Here is a 14,485-nt window from a genome sequence, read left to right on the forward strand (position 1 = left end):
ATTAGGTCAATTATATTTTTAAAGTAAAAATTTTCAGTGGCACTACTTTTCTAAAGTAAAAAGAGAAAAAAAATTACATAAGAGTTTGATCTTCAAATGTAGGATTTCCAAATTTAAATTTCAAATGATTGTCAAGCTGCTGACAATTAAACTTTCGAATGTAAAGCACTTGATCAACTTTCTGACAGAAACTAAAAAGGTTTAGTGTTACAGTTCGCACAACACTGTTACGGTGCCAGCTACCAGGATGGAGGTTCAAATCCCGCACTATCTGTAAGAAGTTTGTACGCTCTCCACGTGTTTCCACCAGGGGGCTCCAGCTTCCTCCCACACTTCAAAACATACCAGGGTTGTAGGGCTATTGGGTGTAATTGGGCAGCTTGTCGGCTGAAAAGGCCTGTTACCGTGCTGTATGTCTAAATTAATTAACTTTTAAAAACAAATCATTAAAATAAATAAAATGTATTCCGCAATTCCTTTTTGCCCCCTTTCCCCAGCTTGTTCACTGACACTTTTGCTTTCTCCTGGATCTTCCACATTCCTTCCCAACGAAATTCACCTTCTTTTACTCACCTACTTGCCAGCATGTAAACTTCTGTTGAGTCACTTCGTATTTTATTACCTGACTGAAAACAGCATAAAGGGGAAAAAAAAATTTTTTAAAATATCATAGAAGGATACAAGATTATGAGAGGCATAGATTGGGTGGACAGTCGACGCCTGTTTCCCAAGGCAGCAATGACAAATACCAGGGAGTATATGTACAAAGTGAAGGGAGGGAAGTTTAGGGGAGACATCAGGAGTAAGTTTTTAATACAGAGAGTTGTGGGGGCCTGGAATACCTTTCCTGGGATGGTGGTGGAGACTGAAACATTAGAGCATTTAAGAGACTTTTAGACAGGCACATAGATGAAGGAAAAATAGAGGGTTACTGGGTAGGGTGGGTTTAGGGATATACTTTTTTTAGAGATAAATGGGCCAGCACAACATTGAGGACTGTTCTAATTTTGCTCACGAAGGTTGATTTGTGTTGCTAAAAACCTATTTACACAAATTATTTCCTCATAGGCACATGAATCAACCTATATTAATGTTTAGGGCCCTGACCAAAGGAGCAGAACAAAACAGTGAGGAAGATTGTGGGAAGATGCAGGATAGATTGCTTAACAGAATGAGCAGATTGTTGAATCTCGCAGTAAAATATGATGTGACCTCTGCCAAAAAACAAAGGGGAACGAGAACGTACCTTTTGGGATGTCACAGAGGTGTTGCTGGTCAATCTTTTGCTTCATAGCTCCAGCAACTCATATTCAATCCTGAGTTTTGGTGCTGTCGTTGAGGAGTTGGCATGTTCTGTTCACGATTAAATGGAATTCCTTGGGGTGCTCTGATTTCCTCCCAAATCCTGTGTGTTGGTAGATGAAGTGGTCATTGTCCCTCTGGTGCAGATGAATGATTGCATCTGGGGTTGATGGGAATGAGGGGAAAATAAAACTGGAATAGTTGGTATGAATTTGATGGATCAAATGGTTTGTTTTTATGTCTTATTATGACTTCATGATACCTCAAATGGTAGAAATCTTAATATCAGAACAGATCAATCAAAGAATGCAAATACACTGAATGTTTTGAAGGAGGCGAGGGGCATAGGATTCAACTTTTATACATAGGGACATTGAATACAAAAGCAAAGAAATTATTTGAATTATTACGGCATCGATTCAAGTATTGCACACTTTTAGAGAATTCATTAGAAGGACGATATGAGAGTTATAGATTGATGGCAGTGTTAAATCAGAATAATCTTTCCAAGGATGAAAGATTATACAAGTCGAGTATCCCTTATCCGAAGATCTGAAGACCGTAATGATCCAAAAACCAAAAATTTTTTTAACGCTGATATGATGTCACAAGTGAGAAAAAAATTCAACACCTGTCTTGCCCATGTGGGGCTCTGATGTTCTGTCGGTGCCAGTTTGATTACAATAACAGTAAAAAAAACATTGGCTTATGGCTGGGAAGATGCCAGATGGAACTGGGTCCAAGTCTTCAGCACCGGCTGTAGCTAGAGTTGGTGACAACGACGCCATTCTCAACATCGGGTGCGGTGCTATATGCATCGAAGAAGCCGCCTCAGGCTCCTGGACAGGAGTGGGGCCTTTGGGGTCCCGGGCAGGAGCGGGGACCATAGTCGGGGACTGGAGGCAGGGTGGGGAGCTGTTGGGATCAGTGGTGGTGGTGGGGAGGTGGCTGGGGACTGGTAGCAGTGGTGAGGAGGAAGTTTCAAGAATGAAGGCAGCGGTGGTGAAGTGTCAGTGACTGGCAGAGATGTGGTGAGGAGGTGTTGGGGACTGGTGACAGTGGAGGGGAGCTGTCAGGGACTGTTGGCAGTGGTTGGGGGGGGAGGTATTGGGGACCGTTGGAGGTGGGAAGGTGTCGGGAACCAATGGCGGTGGTAGGGAGGTGTTGAGGACTGGTGGTGGCAGAGGGGAGGTGTTGGGGACGGGGGGTGGTGATGGGGAGGTGTCGGGACCGGCAGCGGTGGGGAGATGGTCTTCTTCTGTAAGCAGAGATCTTTTTTTTTGCTAAGTACTAAACATTATTTCATTGAATTTTCCACTTGTAGCATCATGTTGGTGCTCAAAAGCCTGTTGCTGTTTGTTTGTTGTTGCTGTTTAACCATTCTTACAGGGATTCTGCTGACGCTCCTGGGCTGTTTAGTTCCATTATTCCAAAATCCAAAAAAAAAACACAAAAACCAAAAATCATCTGGTCCAAAGCATTTTGGATAAAGGGGTACTCAACCTGTAGTTACATCTTTTTTTTTACATAATTTTAAATTTTTTTTATTTTTCACACTGTGAACCATATCAACCAAAATATGTACACACAGTGGTATTTTCTCCCTTTTTTCCCCCTTTCCGTCCCTCCCCTCTTCCCACCCCCCTCCAAAACCCATAAATATTCAACATATACAATACAATAAAACCATAAAACAATATCTTAACACAAAGGAAAATAAACAAGAAAAATGCGTCATCTATTTGTTACAAGTCGTTTTGTCTTCTTATCATTTTAGGGGATGGAGGTTGTAGGCAAGCTCTCTCTGTTATCTTCCATGTATGGTTCCCAAATTTGTTCAAACATTGTGACTTTATTTTTTAAATTATATGTTAATTTTTCCAATGGAATAAATTTATTCATTTCCATGTACCATTGCTGTATTCTCAGGCTCTCTTCCATTTTCCAAGTTGACATTATATATTTTTTTTGCTACTGCTAATGCGATCATAATGAATCTTTTTTGCGCTTTATCCAATTTGAGGCCTAATTCTTTACTTCTTATGTTATTGAAAAGAAAGATCTCTGGATGTTTTGGTATGTTATTTTTTGTAATTTTATTTAATATCTGATTTAGTTCCTCCCAAAACGTATTCACTTTCATACATGCCCAAATTGCATGTACTGTTGTTCCCATTTCCTTCTTACAGCAAAAACGTCCATCTGATAACGTTGAATCCCATTCTTTTAACTTTTGAGGTGTGATATATAACCTGTGTAACCAATTATACTGTATCATGCGTAACCTTGTGTTTATTGTATTCTTCATCGTTCCAGAACATAACTTTTCCCATACTTCATTTTTTATCATTATTTTTAAATCCTTTCCCAATTTCGTTTGGGTTTATAGCTTATTTCATCATTTTCTTTATCTTGCAGCTTAATGTACATGTTGGTTATAAATCTTTTAATTATCATTGTGTCTGTAATCACATATTCAAAGCTGCTTCCTTCTGGTAACCTCAGTCTGTTTCCCAAATTATCCTTTAAATAAGCTTTCAGTTGATGATATGCAAACATTGTACCATGAGTTATTCCACATTTGTACTTCAACTGTTCAAATGTTAATAAATTATTTCCCAAAAAACAATTTTCTATTCTTTTGATACCTTTTCGCTCCCATTCTCTTAAGGAAAGGTTTTCTATTGTAAAAGGGATTAGTGGATTTTGCGTCAATAATAATTTTGGTATTTGGTCATTTGTTTTTTTCCTTTCTAAGTGGATCTTCTTCCACTAAGTAAATGATCCAATATTGGTGAGCTTTTATATTGCACCAGCTTTTCATCCCACTTATAAAGTATATGTTCTGGTACCTTCTCCCCTGTTTTATCTATCTTAGTCCAGTCTGGTTTTTCCCTTGTCTGGTAAAAATCTGATAAATAGCTTAATTGTGCGGCTCTATAATAATTTCTAAAGTTTGGTAACTGCAAACCTGTAGTTGCATCTTTATGAAGAAGTCTTCCGCTTTGATTTATTATCTACAATAGTCAAAATCTTTTAGTCTTATCTTTTTGGATAAGCAGATGGATCAACTGCTGTTAACAACTTACCCACAGTTGATCTTGATTTAACTTTCAAATGAAAATTCCAAAGCAATGGATGTTGATACACAGTAGAATCATATAGGATTATATCGAATCCATGGAAAGGGCAGAAACCGTTCAACTCAGAGAGAGGAATGATTATTTGATCCAAATTAGTGCCACACATACAAAGAGAACAGAACTGCTACTATTAACTTTGGTGCAATCTTCATTTTGAAGGGAACTCTTTGATATCCTCTCTGCCAGTTTTCTCCAGAGCAGCGACAATACTAAGTCTTCTGGACCTTCAGGTATGTAAGAAATTAGAAAATGAGCGGAGCATGGCTTCAGTACAATCTGTCAGATGCAAATATCTGAAGCTATGAGGTAGACTGTGATTTGTTGTCAAGTCTCATTTTACAACAACAAAATCACTAGTCTTCCACAAAGTGCCAGATGATTAGTATTATCCAAAGCAAGTTGCATAATCGTTGATGTTTAAAATCTGGGCCTGCTGTAATCTTGTTGATTTATAAATTAATTGGAACCAAGATCCTATGATTTGGAACATATTTTCTACAATATTAATCTATTTTCTACATCGGGTGGAGCTAGGGAAACAGTCATACCTGGGGATGAGAGGAGCTCAGATTGGCCACTCCCTGGGTAGCACTAAACAACCAACCCCAGGAAACGGATTGGAATTCCACCAGTCGGGGTGGGGGGGGGGGGGGGGTGAGCGTGATGATGTCAGAGATGGGCTTATGAGCCCTTTATAAACAGAGCTCCCAGCACAATAAACCAGTGTTGAATTCACTCCCGTCGTGTGTGTCTCTTCTTTGAGCGTAACCTTGCCAGCAGCCACTGCAGCTTATATATTTTGGCCTGTGGAGAAAATGAGTGAAATCATAAAATTCATAAGACCTCATTTGCAAGAAATAAAATCAGGTGAATATATAGAAAGGACAAAATAAAAATAAAACATAATTTCTTTTGAGAAACGTATTAAAAGTCGAAGGCCCCACATTTCCGATTTTGTAGCTAGATGAGAAAATTGGGGAGTCAGTTCTTTTTGTGGAACAAAGTGAAGAATAATAATTGGGCAAAAGCAATTAGATCGAAGCAAATGACTTGCCCCAAATTTTCATCAGAAACATGTAATTTGTTTATTTTTATATAATTACATTTGGATTTAAAATAAAAATTGAAACTCTCTGGGGAGTTTTTTTTTAAAATGGAGAAACTCTGCAGAGAATCCAGGAGTCAAATCAGTTTTGGAATCATGTTTGCTGAATTGAGTGACATTTTTCATCCATTAATTTTACACAGTGGCCAACCTGTGCTAATGGATGAGTGTGTGTGCCCTTTGGCATGCAACTTAAAAACCTCATTACAATATGCAGGTTTTCAGAAGCAGACAGCTGAATCGATGCACTCACTGCTCTCATTCTTTACCTTTCACTCACCATTGACCTGGTCAAGATGGCTGAAAGGAAGTGACTATCACCCAACTCTCTTCATATTCAGTAAATCAGAAAAAACAACCCACATTGATTGATCTATCACTGAGGAAATTCTCCAAATAGTACTCCCTGCAATTGCCCAAAGAATGAATTGAATCATACTTATATTATGAGCTGGGTTCAGGTCAAAAACACTGACCTAGTGTTGTGATCCCATCACAAGCACCAAAGTTACTTACTTTTTTTTGTAATTCTTTATTTATCGCACTATGAACCATATCAACCAATATATTTACAGATGCATCTCTTCAGATATTCACAGTGACATTTTCTCTTTTTTCCCCTTCCCCTCCCTTCCCCCTTCCCACTCCCCTTCCAAAAACAGTAAATATTGAACATATAAAATACAATAAAACAATTAAACAAAAGGAATACAAAAAAGATGTATCATCTACTTATTCGCATTAAATCTGATCGTGTTTATCTTCTTATCATTTTAGGTGGTGGTGGTCCGAGGCCTGCTCTTTCAGTTATATGTTTTTTTTTTCAAACATTGTAACTTTGTCTTTTAAATTATATGTGATTTTTTTTTTTCCCAATGGGACACACTTAAACTTGGTTTCATTTATATTTATAGTCATATAGCACAACGTGGCCATCTTATATCTTTATTTCCTGCCTCTTCACCACCTCCATCCCCTTTTTTTCCATGATTGTTTTTAAGTTTTCCTTTTTAATCTCAATGCATGACAACACACTTAAGACATGAAATACCCCAACAATCCCCACAAGCAATAACCCTTTAACCCCAAATGAACCTCCCCTCCTTGGATTGCCCATTGTCCCTTGACGGCAACCATAACTCCCTTTTCCATTTGGTTTGCGAACTTTCTCGCAAGCATCAACCAATTTCGCAGTGACCATTGTTCTCCCCCCCCAGCCCCCCCAGAGAACACTATTTTCCTATACATATAACAAAGCTCTCTTTTTTCCCCCTTCTTCCCCTTGTCTTATCCATCTTTAAATCTTTATATATACATTATCTTTACTTTATATTTTTACATATTTTTGTATATTTTCTTGCCGGTCTTCCTTCTTGTCACTCCTCCTCCTCTCTTCTCCTGTCCTGCAAATATTCAGCAAATCCTTGGGCTTTCTTTGGGTCCGAAAACAGTCTATTCCATTTCCCAGGAATAAATACTTTGTGTACTGCTGGATGTCTTAATATAAAGTTCTTCCATAAGATTGTTTTCGCCATGTTGAATTCCTTCCTCTTCTTTAAAAGTTCGAAGCTTTTGTCTGGGTAAAAAAATATTTTTTGTCCCTTATATTCCAATGGCTTATTGACTTCTCTAACCTTCTTTCTTGCCTGCTCCAGTATGTTCTCTCTTGTTGTATATCTTAGAAGTTTTACCAATATGGATCTCGGTTTTTGATAAATTAGATCAGCCATGATCGTATTGAATGGCGGAGCAGGCTCGATGGGCCATTTTTGGCCTCCTCCTGTTCCTACTTCCTATGTTCCTTTTGATTTATATTTCTTCATGTGAATCTGTCATTCCCAACACCTTCGGGATCCATCCTTTTATAAATTCCTTCATATCTGACCCTTCTTTGCCTTCTTTCAGGCCCACTATTTTTATGTTGTTTCACCTACTGTACTTTTCCAATACGTCAATTTTTTGTGACAATAAATCTTGTGTCTCTTTAATTTACTTTTCCTTTTTTTTCTTTTTCCCTCTCTTCCAACTTCCCTCAAATCATTTATCTCCATTTCTACAGCAGCTTCTTGTTCCTCCACATTTTCTTCTCTTTTCCCTATTTCAGTCATGACCAACTCTAAGCTTTTCATTCTGTCTTCAGCTCTTTTCATTTTTCTTTTGATTGAACTAAATTCTAATGATGGCCATTCTTTTAATGACCTCATCTGTTCTTCGAAAAAGGCTTTATCTAAACTTTGTCCTTCTATTTTACCTTCTTCTTTCCTTTGAAATTCTTGTTCTTCCTCCTCTTCTTCTGTGTCTGTAGCTATGTCTGTGTCATCTTCTTCTCTTCTCTGTATCTGTGTATCTTCATCCTTCTCTGGTGAGCTGCTTCTGTATCCTTGTTGGGCCTCCAGCTCCTGTGTCTCCTGCTGTTGGGTCTCCTGCTGCAGGTCAACCTGTTGTTGGGGCTCCCGCTACTGGTTGACCCCTGCCGGTTGCTCCGTTGCCACTCATCCTCTTCCCGCCTTTCATTCTCTTTCTCACCACTCTTCTTTTCTTCTTCTTTCTTGTTTTCTTCCCCCAGCCGAATGCCCCAGTACTGGGCATCTCTCAGCTAGTCACTCCTCAGCTGAGTCCCCCTCCCATCAGCGTTAATCTTTTTTTTTACTTGCTCATTGCGCATGCGCAACTCTTCGCGCATGCGCAGTTGTGCACCTCTCAGAGTTACTTACTTCAAAGCCCATTTGTTTCAGTAGCATAACTTTTATGTGAAATAGGACAAGTTCCCTGCTGTAAGAGTGTGGGGTTTTATAAAAACCCAGAAAAGACTAAAAATTGGCATATCAGTGGGTGTGGAAGATGTTAGATTCCCTATGAGGGCCAGGAAAATGAAATGGATCAATCACTGAAGTTGGGCTATTTTAAAGGCAGATATTCATGAAAACTGAAGAGCATAATGTCAATGAGATGGAGACTTAAGGATGAGGCAAAGCAAAGGATTGACAGAAGAGAAAACCACAGAGGAATTTCTTGCACACTGGAATGCTCGTGTTAAATGTAATATAACTGCAGAGGCATTAATTGTCCTTTTAAACTAAACACATCTTTAGGGGTTACTTTTCACAATTAAGGGAAGGGCAAGGAACCAGGCATTTGTTTTCCTGGGTTAGTAACTTCGTGCCCAGGAGTCCATATATCAGAAGGCCTTTCCTGGAGTCACCACATCAAGGCAGTCGTGGAGGCATAGCAACATCTCCACTTTCAGACTTCTGCAGGTGTACTACAGGAAGTCTGACTGGTTGCATCACAGCCAGGTACACAGAAGGTAGCAGAAAGTGCCAAAACTAGCCAGGTCTGTCATTAGCACTGATGTCCCATTCAATGAAGACATCTCTGTGGGGTGATGCCTCAAGAAGGTAGCCAATATCATAAAGCATTCCCCATCACCCTGGTCACAAAATTGTCTCACTGCTCCCTTCAGGCAGAAAGCACAGAGACCTGCCACCTCTAGGTTCAAGAACATTTTGTCTCTAACAGCTTCAGGCTCCTAAAACTCCTTGTACTCCCCTAACCCTAACCATAAACTGCTCCAGGACCACAAAATGATTTGCCTGGATGATTGAAACATCACTATTTTAATGCACTATTTATATTAATTTTATCCCTTTCTTCCTTAACATTATGTGGCAATTTAATTCATACTATTGTTTTTGGTGAATCTTATATACCTGTGTGGCTGCAACAAGTGAGACATGCAGTGCATCTGTACATTGTACTAATGCTTATGGCAATAATCTCCCCTAGTCATGGTCTGGTGATTTGAAGATGGATGATCTGAAGGTTTTCCTGTCCAATTGGGGCAAACAATGAAATATCTTTATCGTTCAGTGCAGAGGATTTTAGGACATTTATGATGTCCTTCATCAAAGAAGGAGATCCTCTAACTCTCCCTTTCCCTTCCCCCGCCCCACCCACCCCCACCCCCCCACCCCCCCCCCAAACACATACACATCCATCCACACCACTGTGGATAAAACCTAGGGGAACACATAACCAAATTCAACCATCAAGAATTTATAACAAGAGTGTGATCTTTAAAAAAACTTGAGATGATCAAAAGTTGGAAATGTGGCATTATTGCTGACTTCATAGAATGACCAGTAACTCTGTGTTCAACATCTGTTTGGCAAAATGTTGTTTTCTTCTAGATTCATTTCTTCAGATTTTGATGTATCCTTTTTCCTCCAATCCATCAGCATGCCATCCACCCCATCCCACCCAAGTTTTGTCCTACTTGCAATTTCATATATATATATATATATCACTGAAAATGCTGACACAGCTGGATAGAACCGTGCAGAAGGCATTCAGTAAAGTTGACCTCAGTTCTCAGGATTAGTCTAAAGGTTAGGATGCTAAGTCAGGCTATACTTGGACTATAATGTATAGTCGTGGTCACCACATTACAGGAAAGATTACAAGATCACAAGATATAGGAGCAGAAGTAGGCCCTTTGGCCCATCGAGTTTGCTCCGCCATTCTATCATAAGCTGATCTATCCTTGTACTCAGCTCCACTCCCAGCCTTCTCCCCATAACCCTTGATGCCCTGACTAATCAAATACTTGTTAATCTCAGTCTTAAATACATCAATGACATCACTTCCACAGCCACCTGTAGCAACATGTTCCACAGACTCATGACTCCCTAGCTAAAGAAATTTTTCCACATCTCTGTTTTAAATTGAAGCCCTTTTATCCTGAAGTTGTGCCCTCTTGTCCTAGACTCTCCCACCATGGGAAACAACCTTCCCACATCTACTCTGTCCAGACCTTTGGTTTCTATGAGGTAGAATATACAACACTAGAGCACAGTACAGGCCCTTCAGCCCTCGATGTTGTGCCGACCTATATAGTATATTCCTTAAAAAAAATTCTAAATCCTCCCTACCCTGTAACCCTCTAGTTTTCTTTCATCCGTGTGCATGTCTAAGAGTCTTTTAAATGCTCCTAATGTTTAGGCTTCCACCACCATCCCTGGCCATGCATTCCAGGCACCCACAGCTCTGTATAAAAACTTACCCCTGATGTCTCCCCTAAACCCCTCCCTTTACTTTGTCAGCAGGTCCACTGTTGTTTGCTATTCCTGCCCTGGGAAACAGGTACTGGCTGACCACCCTACCTATTCCTCTCAGAATCTTGTAGACCTCTATTAAGTCTCCTGTCATCCTTCTACACCCCAAAGAGAAAAGTCCCAGCTCTGCTAATCTTGCCTCATGATTTATTTTCCAATCCAGGCAACATCCTGGAAAATCTCCTCTGCACCCTCTCCATAGCTTCCACATCCTTCCTATAACAAGGTGAGCAGAACTGAACACAATACTCTTAAGTGTGAACTCACCAGAGATTTGTAGGGTTGCAATGTGACCTCTCAACTCTTGAACTCATTGGAGTGCAGAAGAATGAGTGGTCTCTTCTCATTCTTCTGTACTCTAACGAGTACAATCTAAGAGCCAATTGATGTGGTAAAATGGGAAAGAGTACAGAGAAATTCATCGGGATGTTACCTGGATTGAAGGGCTTTCTTTCCACTGAAGGAGAGTTTAGAATAGCTTGTTTTTTTTTCTCAATGGAACATAGGATGAAAAGTAAACTTATGAAGGTTTATAAAATTATGAAGGGCAGAAATAGGGTTGAGAAAGTTTTTTTCACTAGGGTCAGGGTGTCCATAACTGGAGGGCAGTGAATTCGGTGAAAATAGGAAAATTTAAAGGAGATGAGGCATTTTTCCCCCACAGAAAGTAGTGGTTTTTTTAATATATATATATACACGCACATACACATATATATATATATATATAGAATTAGCTGTTAGAGAAAGTGGTGGAAGAAGATATCATCACAGCATTTTGACAGGTACATAGGAATATAGTATTAAAGTAGATAGGCTTGGTGGTCGCCATGGTTGTGTTGGGCCAAACGGTTGTTTCTATGAGTCAAAGCGAAAGCTATGAAGTGGAAGGGCCATTCTTTTAAAGAAGAGAATTTTAATGAATTGGAAGCATTAAACACCAGGCAAGAGGATGATAATGTTGGGCTCGAAGCTGCTATTTCTGCAGGCAGGGGAAAGTTCTTTGAGTCACAAAGGCAGAAGCAAATTTGTCTAATTAATGACACACTAATGTTCTTGCACTAAGGCATAAAATTGGCTGATGTTCAGCATGTCTTATTTGTTTTGCAGCTATCTGTTCAGAAGGGAAATATGCGAGCCAACCAGATTGGCTGTTGATAATGCACTTTAATAGCAGGCTGCATTCAAAAAAAAAGATGAACCATTAATGGCTATTGTACTCCTCAGCCATTCACTTAGGAACCCACTGCCACAATCCTGAGTTGACCTTTGAGGGTGACCTCTGCCCATAATGCTGTAGTCTCGCTTCATGTGGTGTGCCTGCTTTCACTGAAGGTTTGGAATTAAATGGAAATTAAAGACATTAAGAGCCACAGGCTAATGCAAAGGATTAACTGACTTCTATTAATGAAAGAAGGTTAAGAATGGGAAGGTACTTGACATTTGGAAAATGAGATGAATTTGAATTTGCAATTACTGTTGTACTATAATAAATGCTACGAGACGTGTGAGCAGATTTCATGCCACTCCTGGGCCGTTTTTGAATTCATATCACTTAGTTAGGGTTTATGTTTGCAAAGATAAGATAAAAGTAGATCAAGACTGAAAAGTGCACTTAGATGAAGTCTAACCGAACCAGGAGCACCTACTGTAAAAATGCACAGCTCAAGTTCATGAAACTGCAATTATAGAATATTACTGGGATATAAAAATATGAAACTCTTTCCATTTTATATTCAGCATGCAACAAGACTGTGACAATTTAAATATCGCCTTATGCCCTGAAGGCAACTGGAGAAATCTCCCTCTCTGTTTTTCAAGTCCATTCAATTGAAAACTGGGGTTCAAATCCTCACAGAGTAGTTCAGCCTTTCTTCATGCTGAGCTGACGGATTGAAAATCAGCAAGATATTTTACTGCAAAGGCCAAATCTGATCCTATCATCTTGGGGAACTGAAGCACAAATATCACCTCTGCACCATGTCTGGCAGAATCACAGTCAAAAAGACCAGAACACCATTATTTCCCATCTCTGACAAGTGATCCAAACAAGTACTGCCTTCCAAACACCACGTCCTGCTGGAGAGAGTCAGCGTGACATTTTTTGGATTAAAGACAAGAAGAAAAAATGTTCTTGGCATGCAGAATTTATGTTTTGCTTTTCTAACCCTCCTGACTCTTGACTGATATGCTGTCAGGCAATCACCTGCTTTAGAAAGTCCTCCTCTCCATCGTTGTTGCCTGGCCTGCTGAGTCCTTCCAGCATTTGGAACATTTAATTTTCCAGACATCTCAGTCAGCTTCAGGAAACTAATGAGTTTTAAAGGGGCTGCACTGGTCTGCGTAGGGGTTAGTGCAACACTGTCACGGTGTCAGAGACTGGGGTTCAAATCCAGTGCTGTCTGTAAGGAGTTTATACTTTTCCCCCATATTTGCGTGGGTTTCCTCCAGGTGCTCCAGTTTCCTCCCACCCTTCAAAATGTACTGGGGTTGCAGGTCAATTGGGGCAGCACGGGCTCGTGAGCTGGAAGGGTCAATTACTGTGCTGTATGTCTACATTAAATTAAAATTTAAAAAATAACAGATTAAAATGATCCAAGACGTGAGACATTTTTAAAGAATTATATGAGTATGATTCTGTTCATTCCCTGTGACTGCACTTCCTGAGAAGACTGAATTGGGCAAGGCTCCCATTATGTCAGTCTTCTATAGGAGTATCCTGGACGGCTGCATCACAGTGTAGTTTGGTTACTGCAGAGTAACTCCTTAAATTAGTAAAAATATTTTATATTGGATGCAGGATTCTATCAGCAGATTCCATTGACACCTTAGAAGTCTATTTGTTTAACCTTAAAGAATGCAAACAGTGACTTATTTGATTTAATTTTGAGCTCCACGTGCAATCTCTACAATGACTGTCTGGTTATTCAGCTTTCCTGCTTTAACCTTCCTTTTGCTGCAATGAATTGGTCCACAATGGTCGAGCTTACAGCCTCATCCACTTGTACATTCATGCTCCAGTCCCAGTAAACCTTAATGATCAGCTTTAATGCTATGCCACAACCTTGCACTACCCTGTGTCTTTATCCAATGGCACGTCCCTGTGCAGTGCCTCCACTGTGCCTGTTAATATTCAATTTCCATGATGTGCCCAGGCAGCTGCCCCCAGGCTATTGGCCCACCACATGAGAAGTGCAATCAGTGGATTTTTGGCATGGTCCTCAATCACTGCCAACCGCTGCATGATCATTGGGCTCTGACTTCAGCTAGATTGTCTGAGTCCATCTGAAGATCACCTGTCAGGAGAGTGGACAATGAGAAGAAATGAGAAACAAAATGGCACACTAGCGAATGTTCCATAAACATGACTCGCTCACAACTGCTCTCCTATTCAGAGAAGGATTGAGTTGTTGTGGCATGGAAGGGTTTCTTTCTCCAATCCAGTGCATGCAGGCTCTTTGCAGCACAATCCATTTAGTTGCATTCCTCATTCATTCTCCAGAGCCCTGCAAATTATTCCTTTTCATGTGCCTATTCAATTTCTGCTGAAAGCCCTGAGTGACTGTCTCCCCACCACTTCTTGAGATGGTGAACTCCAGACCATAGCCATTATGAATGAATGCCTTTGCAAACACTTAATTATAGAGTTTAGCCATCAATTTCTGCCACCATTTCATTCCCTGCTGTGCTCTTCCTACTCTCCACGATTGCTCTCTGTGAATCTAGACTGCAGTAATTCACTAATGCATGCATTGCCCCTCCCCTTCTGACCAAGTACCCTGCTGGCTCTTGTCATACTTGAATAATTCTGACAATAAATCATA

The 14,485-nt window shown here is 40.0% G+C and overlaps 1 protein-coding gene across 8 annotated transcripts in view; it reads right to left on the bottom strand.

Annotated features, from left to right (window-relative positions):
* kif7 (kinesin family member 7) overlaps positions 1–14,485 on the bottom strand; it is a 145,101-nt gene that overhangs the window by 81,858 nt on the left and 48,758 nt on the right. For 7 of the 8 annotated variants that reach the window (XM_069911885.1, XM_069911874.1, XM_069911884.1 and 4 more), the window contains 2 exons: positions 4,994–5,249; positions 1,247–1,462 (listed from right to left, as the gene is read on the bottom strand). The gene's annotated coding sequence lies outside the window, so the exon portion shown is untranslated. The remainder of the gene's footprint in view (positions 1–1,246; positions 1,463–4,993; positions 5,250–14,485) is intronic. The other variant, XM_069911875.1, reaches the window with a different exon arrangement.

The sequence above is a fragment of the Narcine bancroftii genome, chromosome 14, assembly GCF_036971445.1.
Source record: "Narcine bancroftii isolate sNarBan1 chromosome 14, sNarBan1.hap1, whole genome shotgun sequence".
NCBI classification, from domain to species: Eukaryota; Metazoa; Chordata; class Chondrichthyes; order Torpediniformes; family Narcinidae; genus Narcine; species Narcine bancroftii.